The sequence below is a fragment of the Nicotiana tabacum genome, chromosome 8 (genome assembly GCF_000715075.1).
Source record: "Nicotiana tabacum cultivar K326 chromosome 8, ASM71507v2, whole genome shotgun sequence".
In the NCBI taxonomy this organism is placed as follows: Eukaryota; Viridiplantae; Streptophyta; class Magnoliopsida; order Solanales; family Solanaceae; genus Nicotiana; species Nicotiana tabacum.
In genome coordinates, this window is record NC_134087.1 from 204,870,950 (window position 1) to 204,876,968 (window position 6,019).

Sequence of the window (6,019 nt, forward strand, 5' to 3'; positions counted from 1 at the left end):
TGTATGTCAACTCATGCAAAGCAAATATGGATATCCCACAAAACAAACTTGGATCTAAATTCAATTGTAAAAATATTTGTTTAGTTGATTCATGTACGACACATACAATATTCAAAGAGAAGAAATATTTCTCTCATTTAAGTATGTGTAAGACAGATGTTATTGTAATGACCCAAAAAGTCACCACTTGATTTAAAAGTTAATTCTGTGTTCTGAGGCCTTAAAAATCTCATTTTATCTCACCTCGATTTGCATGTGCGGTTCGGACGTATATCCGGAACGCTTTTATGTGAAAATTTGATAAAAATGTTAATTTTACCTTTGAAATTAAATTTAAGTTGACTTCGGTCAATATTGTAGGTAAACGGATCCGGGCCCGTAATTTGATAGCCCCGGAGGGTCCGTAAGAAAATATGAGACTTGGGCGTATGCCCGAAATTGAATTCCGAGGTCCCAAGCCCGAGAAATGAATTTTTGAAGAAAATTGTTTAACTGAAATTATAAGAGTTTTTGAAAATTTAAAGATGTTTGAATTTGATGGTATCGGGCCCGTATTTTGGTTTCGGAGCTCGGTACTGGTCTTATATGTTATTTAAGTTGTGCCTGTAAAATTTGGTAAGAAACGGACTTTATATGACGTGAATCGGGCCCTCGGTTGTGAAAATTTGAACTTAAGAGTTATTGAGATTTTTCTTTGATTTTGATGCTAAACTCGTAATTCGAGGCGTTATTTTGACAATTTGATCGCACGAGTAAGTCCGTATGATTTTTTAGGGTTGTGTGCGTATTTGGTTTGGAGCCCCGAGGGCTCGGTGAGTTTCAAATAGGCCACGAGATGTTTTTACACTTACAAAAGTTGCAGGTTTTGCTGTATCTGATGTCTGATGCACCATGCTTCGCGATCGCGTAGTCACTCCCGCGATTGCGAAAGGGAAGCAAAGCTGCGGAGGATTTTACCCTATGCGAACGCGAGACCCAGGTCGCAAACACGGAGCATGGGGGGTTTTCTTTACGCGAACACGACCGGTCAATCACGAATGCGTAGCTTTAGGATGGGCTGGTCAGGGAATCTAGGGAGAACTAGGCGAACACGACCCCTTTATCGCGAACGCGAAGGTAGGGCTGGGCTAAGCCTTCGCGAAAGCGAAGATTTTCTCGCGATCGCGTAAGTCCTCAACTGGAAGCTCTTCGCGAACGCGACAGTGCTCACGCGAACGCGATGAACACTGTCGCCCAACACTTGAAACAGTAGCAAAATCGGGAATTAGCCCACATTTTCATATTTTCAAAACTAGTGAGCATTGAGGCGATTTTCAAGAAGCAAGTTCTTCCCCAAAGTATTGGTATATGATTCTAAACCTTTTTCTTTCGATTTCCCTTTGCATTTCATCAAACTTCATCCAAAAATCTAGGGTTTTTATGGTAGAAATTGGGAATTTGGGTAGAATTAGGGCTTTTTGAATAATTAGAAATTAGACCTCGTTTTGGGGTCGGATTTCGAAACTAATTACATCGGGCTCGTGGGTGAATGCGTGATCGGGTTTTGGTCCGAACCTCGAGTTTTGACCAAGCAGGCCCGAGGTCGATTTTTGACTTTCTGGAAAAAATGATAGAGAACCTATAATTAAGCATTGAGTATAAATTCTTTAGCATTTATTGATATTGTTAAATTAATTTGGGTTAGATACAAGTAAATTGAAGGCGAATTCTAAAGGGAAGGCGGTGTTTGAGGCTTGAGTTGGCCGTGGAAGTTCGAGGTAAGTGTTTGGTCTAACCTTAGCTTGAGAGAATAGGTATTGTGCCTTATTTGATATGTGCTAGTGTAGTATACGACGTATAGGTATTGTGACAAGTATCTATACATTGGTATCAAGCATGCTCGTGAGTCTTAAATCGTGATCATTGTGTTTCTTAATAAGTACTACAATTACCTAAATTGTTGATTATCCATGTTGAGCAAGACTTATAATTATCTTCTTGGTATTGGTTTATTATTGAGCACTGGCTCCAGTTGAGGTTCATTGTGAAGTTAATTGTTGGTACAAGTTTGGTTATAGCTGATTCCCTTGCCGGGATGTATTTTATTCTTGTTGTTGATTCCTTTGCCGGGATGTTGTTGTTGCTATTGTTTGGGTAAGGAAAGAGAGATAAAACACGAAGGGTGATGCCGTGCACATTTTCATTATTTGATTGCATTGGTGAGGATTGAGAGTAAAAGCACGAAGGTTGATGTCGTGCACTTATTGCCTGTTTGTTATGATCTTTTGTTGTTATCGGTTCAAGTGCCTTAATTGTCTTATTCCATTATTACTGTGATTTATGTGAGTATTTCCCCCATAGCATGTCATCCTTTCCCCGTTACTTTCGAATTGCTTCTATTACTGTTATTCTGCTAGATACTGTTTAACTGCAGGTTATTTGTTTGTTGTGTCCTAGCCTCGTCACTACTTCGCCGAGGTTAGGCTCGACACTTACTCAGTACATGGGGTCGGTTGTACTGATGCTATACTCTGCACTCTTTTGTGCATATCCCGGTACTGGAGCATATGGACATTAGCTAGGAGTTGCTGCCTTCAGTCTATCAGAGACCCGAGGTAGTCTTGTAGGCGTCCACAAGCCTTGGCGTCCCCTTCCTTTCTAGTTTTCTTTCTGTTCTTTTCTATTTCAGAGACAGACATGTACTTTCTTGTTCAGACCATATTTGTAGTTTTTCTTAGATAGTCTGTGAGATTGTGACACCAGTTTTGGGTGATTTATGTTTATGGACTCATATTGGTATTAGCTTAATTGTTAAATTTCGTTCTTTCGCATTATTATATCTGCTATTTATAATATTTTAACTTGTAATTATTAAGAGGTTAAAAATAAAAAGGGTAAATTAATCGGAATAGTTGGCTTGCCTAGCTTTCACTAGTAGGCGCCATCACGACTCCTGAGGGTGGGAAATTCGGGTCGTGACATTACTACAATTTCTGGTAGTAGTAAATTAATTGAAGGCTTTGGAAGAGCTACTATAACTCTGCCTAAGGGAATATACTTATCATAGAGAATACAATGTTCTCCTCCAAGTCCAAGAGGAACTTGTTAAGTTTTAAAGATATCCGCCGAAATGGATATCATATTGAGACAATAGATGAGAATAATCTTAAATATCTCATCATTACCAAAAATGTTTCTGGCCAGAAAAGGGTTATTGAAAAATTCTCATCTTTATCTTATGGCCTGTATTTGACAAGAATTAGTGAAATTAAGGCACATTCTATTGTAACGATTATGGGCGCAATTCCCCAATAAGCCAATTAAGTTTATTAGACTTGATAATGCTGGTGAGTTTTCATCCCAAACATTTAATGATTATTGCTTATCAATTGGGATAAAAGTGGAACATCTTGTAGCTCATGTTCACACTAAAAATGGCTTTGCGGAGTCTTTAATTAAACGTCTATAATTGATAGCAAGACCGTTACTCATGAAAACGAGGTTGCCCACTTCTGTTTGGGGACACGCCATTTTGCGTGCAACAATGCTAGTTCGTCTCAGACCGACAAACTATCATAATTATTCCTCGTTGTAATTAGTTTTGGGTCATGAACCTAATATATACCATTTAAGAATTTTTGGATAAGCAGTATATGTGCATGTAGCACCGCCATGTCACACTAAAATGGGCCCCCAAAGAAGGTTAGGAATATAAGTTGGGTTTGAATCACCCTTCATTATTCGCTACCTCGAAACATTAACGGGGGATTTATTCACTGCACGATTTGCAGACTGTCGATTCGATGAGACACTTTTCCGAAAATTAGGAGGAGAAAATGGTGAAAACAAACGGGAAATTTTGTGGAAAAATCCATCATTGTCTTATCTTGATCCACGTGCCTCTATTTGTGAAAAAAAAAAGTGCAAAAGATTATTCATTTGCAAAAAATAGTAAATCAAATGCCAGGTGCATTTACGGATCTGAAAAGGATAACAAAATCACATATCCCTGCAGAGAATGTTCCAATCCGTACTGATGACCCTATTGGACAATCTTCTAGTGTCATAGCTAATGAGTTAAAAGCACGCCTAAAACATGGCATACCATTAGGTTCTAAGGATCGAAATCCTAGAAAACGGAAAACAAATGATCAAGATGACACTACAAAAGAGTCTCATGAAGAAATCCACGATTTAACCAATCCTTAGATTCATGAGGAAATCACTGAGCCTGAGACTCAAGAAAATAAGAAATTATCAATAAATCCAATCGATATTGAGACAGATTTGAATCGACTGGATATAATGGTGGATTATGTCTTTGCATATAATGTTGCATCTAGCACTATGCAAGATAGTGAAGATCTTGAACCTCAATCTATTGGAGAATGTAGACAAAGACATGATTGGCCAAAATGGCAAGAAGCAATCCAATCAGAGTTAATTTCACTTGCAAAACGTAAAGTTTTTGGGCCTGTAGTCCAAACACCTAATGATGTTAAGCCTGTTGGCTATAAATGGGTCTTTATACGCAAGAGGAATGAGAAAAATGAGTTACAAAGATATAAGGCACGCCTTATTGCACAAGGATCTTCACAAAGGCCTGGTGTCGATTATGAAGAGACATATTCACCCGTTATGGATGCTATAACATTCCGTTATCTCATTAGTTTTGTTGTTCATGAAAAGCTTGACATGCATTTAATGGATGTGGTTACCGCCTACCTTTATGACTCACTTGATAAGGAGATATACATGAAAATTTTCAAGGGGTTTAAAATGTCTAACGCACATAATTCAAAGTCCCGGTGTTACATCTCTCGTCTTCGTATGTTAAAATTTTATTTTCAGTTAACCGACATAAACTCGGGGACAAGATCATCTTAACGTTAACGTACTTACGATATATATAACAAGTGATAAATAAGTGTTATGGAGGATAAAGAGGTACACAGATTAGAGAAAACGAGTTTAGTTGAAAATGGCCAATTTGGAATAAAATAAGGGTCGAGCAATAATACCCGATAATTATGAACTAGTACCATGCAAGGTACTATATGACCACGTTAGTATAATGTAAAGTATATATAAAGTATATTAAAATAAGTTAAATTTTAAGTAATTTGAGGTAATTTTTAAATTATGCGGGTAATTGGTTAATTACCAGGTAATGGGACATTATCCAATTAACTAATAAGTAGATAAATAATTAATAAATTATTCCCAAACACATGACAAGCATCCACCATGTCAAGAATGTGACTAATAAGTCACTTATGCCTAGGTGGCAACCTAGGCATAAATGAACAGTGGTGACTAATCTAAGTTGTCTGTACAAATCAATATGAATCGAAGGAATTCAATGTTATTCTTTCAATTATTAAGAAGAACCAGAAACGTTTCCTCTCAATTTCAAGGAAACCAAACTTTGTTATTTCGTTCCAAAATTTTAGGATCCAGAAAATATTTTTGTCCATGAATTTCTAAGGAGCAAAGACAAATTTCGTTCAATCAACGAAGGTTTTCCAACGAAATATTATACGGAATTTTCTCTACTCCAAATATGTTAAGGTTCTCCCTTCTTTCTTTTGGCATAGTCCAAATTCTATTGAAGAAACGAGCAAATACACAATTTTCATAAATTACTCTATTCATAGAATTATTAGGGGTGTCTATATTCTTGATTTCCCATGAAAATTATTATTATTTTCTGTTCATGGGTCTCAGAATAATACACAGTTGAAAAAGTTTATCCGAAAGGAATATTGAGATTATTACGTATTTTTCATGCATTTCACTCATTTATACATGTGTATTGACCCATGACTAGATGACGTTATATATGCGTATATATATAAATATATGTATATGGGATATGGGAAAAGGTTACGGCGTTATATACGCACCACCACCTGATCAGCTGTTATACATTGATGATGTTGCTCATAGTGGCCGAGATGATATGATGGGATGCCCTTAGTGGCTTGATGATATTATGTACACCCATACCTATGCATGGCACGACATTTATATGCACGTG